Raw genomic sequence first — 14,366 nt, 5'->3', positions numbered from 1 at the left:
AGAGGAGAAAATGAGCTTTGACCAGTGGACAATCCAGACATAAGAAATTTTGAGAGTAGGGGACTTCAATCAGTTCCACTGCCCGAGGATAAAAGGCAGCAGTGAAAAAGAGCTTTGACCAGCGACCAATCAGCATTTGGGATTGATTAGCAAGAGAATATTGAAGGAAGGTAGGGGCATGCAGCAGCCATTGTCGGAGCGTCTTCTGTCTGAGTGGATCTTGTGGCTTTAGCTCTTCAAGGCTTCAGTCAGAGAAAGCGAGGAAAAGTAAAGATCAAGTTTTTTTCATTCTCTTCCTTATATCTGCTCAGCGAGGAAAATAGGGATGACAAGCAAGATAGTTGAACGCTCCTCTTGAGGGATATGGGAAGGCAGGGAGGCCTCCAGTGTCCCTGATGACTACAGCTGTGAGAAGTGCATCCTGCTGCAGCTTCGAACAATCCACGTTAAGGATTTGGAGCTGGTACTGGATGAACTCCTGATTGTTTGGGACGCTGAAGGGGTGATAGATTGGATATATAGAGAGGTGGTTACACCCAAGGTGCAGGACACAGGAAACTGTGTGACAGTCAGGAAGAGGAAGGAGGTTAAGGAGCTGGTGCAGAGTACCCCTGTGGCTACTCCCCTCAACAACAGTTTGGATACTGTCGAGGGGGATAACCAAACAGAGGAAAGTTGTAATGGTCAAGTCTCTGGCACTGAGTCTGCCTCTGTGACTCAGAAGGGAAGGGAGAAGAAGAGACATGCTGTGGTGATAGGGGATTTGATAGGGGAATGGGCTGGAGGTTCTGTGGATGAGAACAAGATTCCTGAATGGTATGTTGCCTCCCGGATGCCAGAGTCTGAGATCCCGAGTATGGAGTCCTCAGTATTCTTAATTAGGAGGGTGAGCAGCCAGAAGTCGTGGTCCATGTAGGTACGAAGCATATGGGTAGGACAAGTGACAAGGTTCTGCACAGGGAGTTAGGTGCTAAGTTAAAGGCCAGGACCTCCAGAGTTGTGATCTCAGGATTGCTACCCATGCCACGTGCTTGTGATGTGAGAACCAGGAAGATTATACAGTTTAATACGTGGCTAAAGAGTTAGTGTAGGAGGAAGTGCATAAAAATTTTGGATCATTGGGGTCTCTTCCAGGGAAGGTGGGGCGTGTACAGAAGGCACAGTTTGTACCTGAACTGGAAGGGGACTAATATCTTAGCAGAAGGTTTGTTAATGTTGTACGGTGGGGTTTAAACTAGAGTTGCAGGGGGATGGAAACCAGAGTGCCAGAACAGTTTGTGGAGAGGTGTGGACGCAGATGTTGGTAAAACCTCATACAAAGTTTGGAATCAGAAGGTTGAATGTGGTGTGACTAGTGTCCTGAGCTGCCTATCTTTCAATGCAAGAAGTACGTAGGAAAGGTATGAAAGAATTGTGCTGAAGATGAGGTAGCTGGTTTACAAACAGAGGCAATGTGTAGTGAGGAGAGGCAGTTGATAGGGTAAAATTGGGGTCAACAGGATGAGTTGGAGTGTATTAGGTGGACAAAATTGTAAAGGTTACGTACAGAACTGAGGGTATTTTATTTGGATGCACGCAGTATATGGAATAAGGTAGATGAACTTGCAGCACAGTTGCAGATTGGAAGGTATAATGTTGTAGGCATCACTGAATCATGGCTGAAAAAAGATTATAGCTGGAAGCTTAATGTTCAAGGATACACATTGTATTGGAAGAACAGACAGCAAGGTGGGGGTAGCGTTGCTCTGCTGGTAAAAAATGAAATCAAATCATTAGAAAGAAGTGATATCGGGTCAGAAGGTGTTGAATCATTGTAAGGAATTGCAAAGGTAAAAAGACCATGATAGGAGTTGTATACAGACCCCCAAACAGCAGTAAGGATGTGGCCTACAAATTGCAATGGGAAATGGAAAATGCATGCCCAAATGGGCAATGTTGCAATAGTACAGAAGGATTTCAATGTGCAGGTAGATTGGAAAAATCAGGTTGGTGCTGGATTCCAAAAGCAGGAACTTCTAGAGTGCCTATACGAGATGTCCTTTTAGAGCAGCTTGTGGTTGAGCCCACTAGAGGATCAGCTGTTCTGGATTGGAAGTTGTGCAATGAACCAGAATTGAATAGAGAGCTTAAGAAAAAAGAGCCCTTAGGGGAAAGTAGTCATAATATGATAGAATTCACCCTAAAATTTGAGAAGGAGAAGCTGAGGTCATATGTATCAGTATTACAAAGGTCTTATGGTCTGAAGGGAATTACAGAGGCATGAGACCATAAGACATAGGAGCAGAATTAGGCCATTTGGCTTATTGAATCTACTCTACCATTCAATCATGACTGATCTCTTTTTCCTCTCCTCAGCCCCACTCCTAGGCCTTCTCCCCATAATCTTTGATGCCATGTCCAATCACGAACCTATCATTCTCTGTCTTGAATACACCCAATGACCTGGCCTTCACAGCTGCCTGTTTGCAAGTTTCACAAATTCACCACCCTCTGGCTAAAGAAATTTCTCTGCATTTATGTTTTAAATGGACACCCCTCTACCCTGAAGCTATGCCCTCTTGTCCTATGGGAAACATCCTTTCCACATCTACTCTGTCTAGGCCTTTCAACATTCAAGAGGTTTCAATGAGAATACCCCTCATCCTTCTAAACACCAGCGAGTACAGATCCAGAGCCATCAAACATTCCTCGTATGATAACTTTCCTTCCCAGAATCATCCTTGTGAACCTCCTCTCAACCCTCTCCAATGCCAGCACATCTTAGATGAAGAGCCTAAAATTGTTCACAATACTTAAGGTGAGGCCTCACCAGTGCCTTATAAAGCTTCAGCATCACATCCCTACTCTTGTATTCTCGATCTCTTAATATGAATGATAACATTGCATTTACCTTCCTCACCACTGACTCAACCTGCAAATTAACCTTAATGGTGTTCTGCACAAGGACTCCCAAGTCCCTTTGCATCTCAGATCTTCGGATTTTCTCCCCATTTAGAAACTAGACTGCACATTTATTTCTTCTACCAAAGTGCATGACCATGTATTTTCCAGCATTGTATTTCATTTGCCATTTTCTTGCCCATTCTCCTAATCCGGACATTCAGTTCCCAACTACAACCATCCTTCAGCCACGATACAATGATGGCCACAACATCATACTTGACGATCTGTAATAGTGCAACAAGATCATTCACCTTATTTCTTTTACTCTGTGCATTGAGATATAACACTCTGAGTTCTGCATTTGCTACCCTTTTTGATTCTACATCCCTAATGTACTGATAATCAGACTGCTGGCAGCAATTTTGTCCAATCATCTGTCTGCCCTTCCTAACAATCTGACTGGAAGCTACCTTCACTTTTTCACTATCCATCCTATCCTGAGTCCCTTCACTCCAGTTCCCAAACCGCTGCTAAATTAGTTTAAACCCTGCCCTACAGCTGGAACAAACCAGCCCATGAGAATATTGGTCCCCCTTGGGTTAAGGTGCAATTTGCCACTTTTGTACCGGTCATATCTTCCCCAGGAGAGATCCCAATGATCAAAGAACATGAAGCCCTGCCCCCTGCACCAGCTTCTCAGCCACGCCTTCACTGGCACGTGGCACAGGTAGTTATCCAGAAATTACTACCCTGGAGTTCCTGCTTCTCAAGATTCTGCCCAGCTCTCTAAATTCTCTCTTCAGGATCTCTTTGCTTTTCCTTCCAATGTCATTGTTACCAATAAGTACCAAGACATCTGGCTGCTCTCCCTCCCCCTAAATACTGTGGACACAATCTGAGACGTCCCTTCCTGTGAGGTGACATACCATTCGGATGTCCTGTTCATGTCCACAGAATGTCTTGCCTGTTTCTCTGACTATTGAGTCCTCTATCACCACTACTCCCCTCTTTTCCTTCTTTCCCTTCTGCACCACGGACCCATGCTCAGTGCCAATAACCTGTTCTCCATGGTCAGTAACCTGGTCACAGTATCCAAAAGGGTATACTTACTATTGAGGAAAATGGCCACAGGGTGCTCTGCACTGACTACCTATCCACATTTCCATTTCTCCCGACAGTCACCCAGCTGCTCGACTCACGCAACTTAGAGGTGACAACTTCTTTGTAACTCTGATTGATTATTGAGAGAGGAGCTGGCCAGAATTGATTGGAAAAGAACACTGGCAGGGATGACAGCAGAGCGGTATTGGTGGAATTTTGGGAAGCAATTCAGAAAGTACAGGATATATACATCTCAAAGAAGAAGAAGTATTCTAAAGGCAAGATGACACAACCATGGCTAACCAGAGGTGTCAAAGCCAACATAAAAGCCAGAGAGAGGGCATGTATTACAGCAAAAATTAGTGGTAAGTTAGAAGATTGGGAATCTTTTAAAAATCAACTGAAGGCAACTGAAAGGTCATTCAGAAGTTGAAGATCAAATACAAAAGTAAGCTAGCCAATAATATTAAAAAGGATATCAAAAAAATTCTTCAGATACATGAAGTGTTAAAGAGAGGGGAGAGTGGATATTGGACTGTTGGAAAGTGATGCTGAAGAGGTAGTATTTGGGAACAATGAAATGGTGGATGAACTGAATATGTTTTTTGCGTAAGTCTTCATGGTAGAAAACAGTAGCAGTATGGTGGAAGTTCCTGGTGTCATGGGTTATGAAGTGTGTGAGGTTACCATATCTAGAGAGAAGATTCTTGGGAAACAGAAAGGTCTGAAGGTAGATAAGTCACCTGGACCAGATGGTGTACACCACAGATTTCTGAAAGAGGTGGCTGAAGAGATCGTGGAGGCATTAGTAATGATCTTTCAAGAACCACTAAATTCTGAATGCTTCTGGAAGACTGGACAATTGCAAATGTCACTCCACTCTTCAATAAGGAGAGAGGCAGAAGAAAGGAAACTGTAGGCCAGTTAGTCTGACCTCAGTGGTTGGGAAGATGTTGGAGTCAATTATTAAGGATGAGGTCTCAGGGTACTTGGAGGCAAATTATAAAGCAGGCCGTTGTCAGCATGGTTTCCTCAAGGGAAAATCTTGCCTGACAAACATGTTGGAATTCTTTGAAGAAATAAGAAGCAGGATAGACAAAGGAGAATTGATTGATGTTGTGTACTTGAATTTTCAGAAGGCCTTTGACAAGGTGGCCAAACATGAGGCTGCTTAAAAAGCCCATGGTATTATAGGAAACATTCTAGCATGGATAAAGCAGTGGCTGATTGCAGGAGGATACAAGTGGGAATAAAAAGAGTCTTTTCTGGCTGGCAGCCAGTAAATAGTGGTGTTCCATAAGGGGCTGTGAGGCGACTGATGCTTTTTATGTTATCTGTCAATGGTTTGGATGATGGAATTAATGGCTTTGTTCCAAACGTTACAGACAATATGAAGATAGGTGGAGGGACAGGTAGTTTTGAGGAATTAGGGAGGCTACAAAGGGACTGAATCAGATTAGGAGAATGGGCAAAGAAATTGCTGAGGGAATACAGTGTTGGGAAGTGTATGGTTATGCACTTTGATAGAAGAAGTGAAAGGGTTGACTATTTTCTAAATGGAGAGAAAATACAAAAAACGGAGGTGCAAAGGGACTTGGGAGTCGTTGTGCAGGATTCTCTAAAGGTTAATTTGCAAGTTAATGTTCTGTTCTCCCTTCAGAGAAGTGGGAGAGCATTTTGGAGATAGTGATCACAATTCTATCCCCTTTACCATAGCATTGAAGAGGGATAGGAACAGACAAGTTATGAAAGTGTTTAATTGGAGTAAAGGGAAGTATGAAGCTATCAGCCATAAATTGGGAACAAATGCTGTGAGGGAAATGTACGGCAGAAGTGTGGTAAATGTTAGATTAGATTATAAGGACACGCAGTCCTCTTTTATTGTCATTTAGTAATGCATGCGTTAAGAAATGATACAATATTCCTCCGGTGTGATATCACAGAAACACAGGACAGACCAAGACTGAAAAACTAACAAAAACCACATAATAATACATATAGTTACAACAGTGCAACAATACCATCACCTGATGAAGAACAGGCCATGGCACAGTAAAAAAAGTTCAAAGTCTCTCAAAAGTCCCACACCTCACACAGACAGGAGAAGGAAGAAAACTCTCCCTGCCATGCCCAACCACAGTCCGACTCTGAGTTGTCCGAAAACTTCGAGCTCCAATCAGCCCTCCGACACTGAGTACCGAGCGCCATCTCTGCCGAATGCTTCGACCTCAGCCTCGGTCACCAGCAGCAGGCAAAGCCGGGGATTTTGCGGCCTTCCGTCCGGAGATGCTTAATTGCACAGTAGCAGCGGCAGCGAACCGGGCATTTCAGAAATTTCTCCAGATGTTCGTCTGTGCCTTCTCACGTCTGTCTCCATCAAATCAGAATTGTGCACGGTACCCTATTTAACAAATATGATATCATTTCACTGGAGAGCTGCGTACGCTGCGTCACACCCCCATCTTCTCCTCCCGCCAGTGTTGCTTGGTGTTCTGCATAGGTACATTCCAGTGAGACAGAGAAAGGATTGTTGAGTTCAGGAACTGTAGTGTACAAAAGCTGTTGAAAATATAGTCAAGAAGAAAAGAAAAGCTTACGAAAGGTTCAAAAAACTAGGTAACGAAATCTAGAAGATTATAAGACTAGCAGGAACAAGCTTAAGAATGAAATTAGGAGAGCCAGAAGGGGCCATGAGAAAGTCTTGGTGAGCAGGATTAAGGAAAATCTCAAGGCATTCTACAAGTATGTGAAAAGCAAGAGGTTAAGACGTAGGGAATAGGACCAATCAAGGTGATAGTGGAAAAGTGTGTATAGAACCGGAGGAGATAGCAGAGATACTTAATGAATACTTTGCTTCAGTATTCACTACGGAAAAGGATCTTGGTGATTGTAGGGATGACTTACAGTGGATTGAAAAGCTTGAGCATATAGACATTAAGAAAGAGGATGTGCTGGAGCTTTTGGAAAGCATCAAGTTGGGTAAGTCTCGGGGACCAGATGAGATGTACCCCAGGCTACTGTGGGAGGCAAGGGAGGAGATTGCTGAGCCTCTGGCAATGATCTTTGCATTATAAATGGGGACTGGAGAAGTTCTGGAAGATTGGAGGGTTGCAGATGTTGTTCCCTTATTCAAGAAAGGGAGTAGAGATAGCCCAGGAAATTATAGACCAGTGAGCCTTACTTCAGTGGTTGGTAAGTTGATGGAGAAGATCCTGAGAGGCAGGATTCATTAACATTTGGAGAGGCATAGTAGTCAGCATGGCTTTGTCAAAGGCAGGTCGTGCCTTATGAGCCTGATTGAGTTTTTTGAAGATGTGACTGAATACATTGATGAAGTAGATGTAGTGTATATGGATTTCAGCAACGCATTTGATCAGGTACCCTATGCAAGGCTTATAGAGAAAGTAAGGAGGCATGGGATCCAAGGGGACATTGCTTTGTGGATCCAGAATTGGCTTGCTCACAGAAGGCAAAGAGTGGCTGTAAATGGGTCATATTCTGCATGGAGGTCGGTGACCAGTGGTGTGCCTCAGGGATCTATTCTAGGACCCCTTCTGTTCGTGTGAGGTGGTTCATTTTGGTAGGTCAAATATGATGACAGAATATGTATTAATGATAAGACTCTTGGCAGTGTAGATATTCAGAGGGATCTTGGGGTCAGAGTCCATAGGACACTCAAAGCTGCTGAAGAGGTTGACTCTGTGGTTAGGAAGGCATACAGTATATTGACCTTCATCAACCGTGAGTTTGAGTTTAAGAGCCGAGAGGTAATGTTACAGCTATATAGGACCCTGGTCAGGCCCACTTGGAGTACTGTGCTCAGTTCTGGTCACCTCACTACAGGAAAGATGTGGAAACTATAGAAATGGTGCAGAGAAGATCTGCAAAGATGTTGCCTGGATTGGGGAGCATGCCTTTGGAAATATGTTGAGTGAACTCAGCCTTTTCTCCTTGGAGCGACGGAGGATGAGAGGTGACCTGATGGAGGTGTATAAGATGATGAGAGGCATTGATCATGTGGCTAGTCAGAGGCTTTTTCCCAGGGCTGAAATGGGTAACACGAGAGGATACAGTTTTAAGGTGCTTGGAAGTAGGTACAGAGAAGATGTCAGGGGTAAGTTTTTTTTACGCAGAGGGTGGTGAGTGCATAGAATGGGCTGCCGGTGATTGTAGTGGAGGCAGATACAATAGGGTCTTTTGAGAGACTCCTGGATAGGTACATGGAGCTTAGAAAAATAGAAGGCTATGGGTAACCTTAGGTAATTTCTAAGTAAGTACATGTTCAGCACAGCATTATGGGCCGAAGGGCCTGTATTGCGCTGTAGGTTTTCTATGTTTCTGTTAAGACTGTGAGGCTGGCTGGTGGTGTAGTAGCATCAGCGCCGGACTTCGGAGCGAAGGCTCCCGAGTTTGAATCCAGCCAGCTCCCTTGCACGCTTTCCATCTGTGCTGGGTTGAGCGTCAAGCTCGCAACTCGGCCTCGTAAAAATAAGAAAGCCTGCTAAAAAAAAATGTCGTCACGACATCGTCCCGATGACTCCACATGGAGTTAAGGGCTTCCTAAGTAAAATGTTAAGACTATGGCGAGGAAGGCAAATGCAGTGTGAGCATTCATTTGAAGAGCTGCCTAGCCTGCTGATTTCCTCCAGCATTTTGTGAGTATTGCTTGGATTTCAAGCATCTGCTGATTTTCTTTTGTTTATTCATTTCAAGTGGACTACAATTGGCAAGGATATAATGTTCAGTGTTTATAAGGCACTGGTGAGGCCTCACTTGGAGTATTGTGACCAGCTTTGGGCCCTTTATCGTAGAAAGGATGTGATGAAACTGGGGAGGGTTCAAAGGAGGTTCACCAAAATGATTCAGGGATTGAATGGCTTGTCATATGAAGAGTGGTTGATAGCCGGAATTCAGAAGAATGAGGGGTGACCTCATTGAAATCTATTAAATGGTAAAAGGCCTTGTTGAGTGAATGTGGGTAAGATGTTGTGGGGAGTCTAAGACTTGAGGGCACAGTCTCAGAATAGAGTGTGTCCTTTTAGAACGGAGGTGAGGAGGAATTTCTTTGGCCAGAGGGTGGTCAATCTGTGGAGTTCTTTGCCAAATGTGGCCGTGGAGGCCAAGTGTTATGTATATTTAAGGAGGAGGATGATAGATTGTTGATTGATTGGGGCATGAAAAGGTACAGGGAGAAGGCAGGAGATTGCAACTGAGAGGACCATTGGATCAGCCATGATGAAATGGCAAAGCAGACATGATGGGCCAAATGGCCTAATTCTGCTCCTATATCTTATGGTCTAGTGGGAAGGGGTGGAGTTGGGAAACAGTGGTTGGTGGGTGAAGGCCATTGGTAGAAAGAGAAGAAACAAACAAGTAGGTTGAGCCGGATTGTGAACGGAGTGGGTCACAGCAGAGGCAAAGGCTGGTACGTGATAAGTGGAAGCTGAAGGAAGAGGAGAGAGGAATGACGGGCAAATGGAATCAGTTGTGGTAGGGTATAGGAAACCAGTAGATTGTGTGTGGGTCATAGGTTGACAAAACTAGTTGGGGAATGGAAAAAATGGGATGTTGAGGGCTGGAGGAGCAGGTCCATAGCGAGAACAGGGGAAGAGCAGAAGAAGAGAGAGAAAGTACAGCAGGTAATTCAATATTCATACCTTTGGGTTGTAGATTATCTGGGTTGGAATGTGGGGTGTTGTTCTAGCTTGTGTTTGGCTTTTACCTGACAGACTGAGCACAGGCCTTCTGCAAAACATTCATCCAGTCTGCACTTGGCCTTACCAAAGTTAAGGAGGCCACATCAGGAACACTGAGTGCTGTAGATGAGGTTGGAGAAGGTCCGTGTGAACTTTTCCCTCAATTGGAAGGGCTATTTAGGGCCTTGGAGTATGGTGAGGAAGAAGAATAGCGTAGGGGAACATATTCAAAAGTTGTTTCTGAGAGGCTGTTATACATGAATGGTGAAAAGTTGGAGAGCAAATCAGAAAATCTGAGAGAAATTTGATATCAGTACTTAATAAAATGCTGAAGCGTAAGGACACATACTTGCCTCATTTGTGTTCTGGATTATAAGAAAGGACATGAAGAACAGAGAAGTTTGAAAGGACATTTTGCTTCAACATCATAATCAACTTGTTTCATCGATATCCAGCGTTCCTGGTACCTGTTGTCCTTAAAATATAATGGCACTGAACTCTTGTTATTTCATTTTTGAAAGTTTCCACTGTTAAGATGTAGACTTAAGGCCAATTTATACTTCTGCGTCAAATCTACGTCGTAGATACGGCGTCGCCGCGTACCCTATGCACGACTGACGCACACCTCCCCAAAAATGTAACTACGCGTCACAGCGACGCAGACCGCAACAACTGTGATTGGTCCACCTGGTAGTATCGCATTTCCTCCTACGTTGCAATAGCTTCCCATTGGCTGACTGAAGGGCAGGGAAGGAACTCTGGCTGCAATGCTTTCCGTAAAGCTTTACAGACCTCCGAAATTATGGAAGACCCTGTGCTTGATGCCAGTTTGTAGCTGGCTGCTACAGCCTGTTGACTTCCACCTGAAGCTAAAACTCAAATGGTGATTGCCAGTCTCTGAGTATACTGTATGTACACTGATACGAAATAAATGGTTGGAGACGATGAACCAAATCGTCAAATCTACCTGCTGACATCCGAAAATATTTGAAATGCATTTGCTCATCCACGTCTCTCAGTGGCCGGACAAGCACAGAAAATTCACCCGCTTTCAGTTTCAGTCGCCATTGTTTGAAGCTTGAGTTTCTTCGTGTTGAGTTTCAACACGAAGAAACTCAACACAGTGGCATAGAAACCCCACCGCCAACTAGCGTTTTGGCAGTGAATTGCAGACCGACGCAGACACCAATACACAAGTATAAATAGTCACAACGGCGTAGGCCACTTGCGTAGGTTACGGCATAGGCTACTACGCAGAGGTATAAATCAGCCTTTACCTGCAAGTAGATGTTCCCACACTATCTTTGTCAGGTTCTATTTCACGGAAATAGTCCTGCCCCCAATTTAAGACCTTCATTCTTGGTCAATCCCATTTTTCTTTGCATTACCTCTTTGAAATATGCAGAATCTGCATCTCCAAAATACTCCCTCACTGATACTTCATCCATTTGACCCCTAAGACAAGGTCAAGTCATGCTCCTCCACTCATTGGATCATCAACATACTGTGTCAAAAAGCTCTCCAGGGATATACCTCAAAATATCCACCCCCTGAGCCTTTAATGCATGCGTAATCCCAGTTATAACTTGGGAAATTGAGTTCCTTAGTGCTATAATCTTGTTATTATACCTCTCTGCTACTTGCCAACATATATGTTGCTCTATCTCCTAACAGTCTACAATTTACCTCCAGCAAACAGATAACAGCCTTTTCGTTTCTAATCTCTACCCACATGGCCTCATTTGAGTCTTCTAGAACATATACCACACTGCACCCCTTACTGAAGTAATGCATTCTTTTACTAACAGTGCAATCCCACTTCTTCTTCTGCATTCCCTGCATTTTGTCTGAAAATTCTTAACATAAGATATCAAATTGTCAGTCCTGCCTATCTTTGAACCACATTTCAGTGATGGTAACAATAACATAGTTCCCTGTGTTAATTAAACCTTTGAGCTCATCTAGCTTACTAGTGAGATTCAGTATCTTAAAATAGATGCAGTTTAGCTTTGTGTTCTCCACATGTGCATTAACCCTTCTGATTGGTCTACTAGGCCTAATGGCCTTTTCTCATCGAGATGTATGCACCTCCCCATCTAAACCTCAACAATGAACCCCTTTTCCCCTGTCAATTCAGTTTAAACCTTCTCAATAGCACCAGAAAACTTCTCCACTGGATTGTTGATCTTGTTCTGATTTAGGTGCAACTCAACCCATTTGGACAGGTTCCACCTTCCACAGAAATGGTCCTGATGATCCAAGAACCTAAAGTTAGTCCTTTGCATCATTCCTTAGCCTTCTTCTGATATCCTCTTCTATCCCTATGCTTACCAGTTCATGGTAGCAAAAGCAATCAGAAGTTAGTCCCTTTGAGGTCCTGATCTTTAAATGGCCAGTTGGCTGTCTAACCACATGTTGCAGAACCTCTTCCCTTCCCTTCCCATTGCAATTAGTGTTAATGACAGTTAAATCTTTTAGTATGTCCTGCAGCCTCAGTGCGACATGCTTTATCCTGAGAGCAGGGAGGTTGTACTGTGTTGGGCCTCACTGTAATGGTGCAGGAGCCGTAGACAGGTTGGAGTGTGAACAGATGAGGAAATAAAATAGCAATCCGAAGTGTACAATCACTGCTGAGCTCTGAATGCAAGTTCTCTGTAAAGCATTAATCCAATTCTTCAATGTAGAAGACACCACATTATTAACACTGAAAGCAGTATGCTTGGTTTGGTGGTTTCCAAGATGACTCATCAGGTGGAAAGTGGCTGAAATAGTGGGCTAGTGTGTAGTTTGTGATGTGTTGGTGTTCCACCTGCTGCTTCTTCAGGCTTCCATGTACTCCCAATACATGGTCTCAAATGCTTTTCCACTTCCACTTTGAATGGTCATGGGATAGAGCTTTCCAGGAGTCAGCAGGAATGCTGCGCTTCGTAAGAAAGCTTTGATCACATCCTTGATTCTTTTTCTCTGTTCACCCAGTAACTGTTGCCCCAGACTGAGCTTGGAATTGAGCATTTTAGGATTCTGGTGTTGGGCATGTGGACAATGTAGCCAGTGTTGTTCATGGCTAAGGATATTAATATTGGTCATTTTGGCAAATTTGGACGATTTTATAGAGATGGCATTGATGGAAAATTTCCAATGTTTGGAGATGCTTGCTGTAGGATAATCAATGAATCAGTAGTGTATAGGAGGGGAGGATTATTCCTGCCTTGTAGTTCATGAGTTTTGTTCCTGATCTTCAAATATTCTCTTCCTCAATTGATGATAGGTTGTGCTGGAGCATTGAAAGTGATAGCTAATTTCATCATCAATGACTTCCTTCACCAAGAGTTGGTTTGTGAGATGTGGGAAGTATCCACATTTCCAGAGTCTCATGATGAGCCTTTATTGTTGGAGAGCTGTGTATTGTCCAGTTTTCAGTCTTCAGCTGATACTTATTACAAGTGGACAATTTTCAGTCTTCAGCTGATACTTATTACAAGTGGTTGCAGGATAGCAGTAGAAAGTCAGCTGAACATGAACTCCTTCAGCCCATATGGAAAACCTCTTATTCTTACTAGAAATGACATTACTTATTTTACTATTGGGTGAGAAATGCAATAATAGGAAGACAGGAGAAACTGGCCAGATTCCCGAGTTCCTCATTTCTGAGAAGGCAGTGGTGCAATGTTGACGAAGGGGGTGAAAAGGCAGTGAGTAGTCTAACGCTGTTGTGAGGAAACAGATTCAGTAGGTCTCAAAGGCAAAGACTCTGGACACACAGACTTGGTAGTAAAGGATTTTATTTACGGAAGGCAAACGTGGGAACATGGCAAGAGAAGCAACAGGCACACGTGCACAATTTACAGCAGCAGTCCCCAACTACCGGGCCGTGGACCAGTACCGGGCCGCAAGGCATGTGCTACCGGGCCGTGAGGAAACGATATGAGTCAGCTGCACCTTTCCTCATTCCCTGTCACGCACTGTTGAACTTGAACATAAGGTTGCCAACTGTCTCGTATTTGCCGGGACATCCTGTATATTGGGCTAAATTGGTGTGTCCTATATTTCCCCTGCTACGGTAGAGCATTCCTATGAAACCTTTGGTGCCGAAATGGCGTGAAGCGAAGAAGCAATTACCATTAATTTATATGGGAAAAATTTTTGAGCGTTCCCAGACCCAAAAAAGAACCTAACCAATAATACCAAATAACACATAAAACGGAAAATAAATAACACTAACATATAGTAAAAGCAGGAATGATATGATAAATACACAGCCTATATAAAGTAGAAATAATGTATGTATAGTCGGGAAGATGAAGGCAAAACTGATTTGTGGGGAACGAACTGGCATGTACGCGCATGCGCACATCACATGTGCATGTCACACATGCGCACACAGGTGCCTGCGCAAGGCTTCATGGTCATGGTAGTCTTTCCTGGGGTAAATTATCCCGGGATTTGACTGATACTTTTGTCCCTTTTAGTGCTGGAGGGCTGGAGGGTCCTGCCCAGGTAATTCACAGGGGGGCCAATGGCTTGGTGTGCATTGATGGGCGAGGAGGGGTCAAACCTTGATTGGCAGGTGGTGTGCCTTCTGACCAGGTAGTGGGCAGTGCTGTCACGTGATAGTCACGACCCCTCCAATACAAACGCACTGTAAGGTTTCACTGCTAATGTAATGGCTTCTTTGTAATGTTCACT

The 14,366-nt window shown here is 43.8% G+C and overlaps 1 protein-coding gene across 6 annotated transcripts in view; it reads left to right on the top strand.

Annotated features, from left to right (window-relative positions):
- Window positions 1–14,366, top strand: part of c1h8orf34 (chromosome 1 C8orf34 homolog) — a 364,640-nt gene that overhangs the window by 22,688 nt on the left and 327,586 nt on the right. The window lies entirely within an intron of this gene.

Source organism: Mobula birostris, chromosome 1 (genome assembly GCF_030028105.1).
Source record: "Mobula birostris isolate sMobBir1 chromosome 1, sMobBir1.hap1, whole genome shotgun sequence".
Taxonomy (NCBI): Eukaryota; Metazoa; Chordata; class Chondrichthyes; order Myliobatiformes; family Myliobatidae; genus Mobula; species Mobula birostris.
This window is presented reverse-complemented; position numbering and strand designations above follow the sequence as displayed.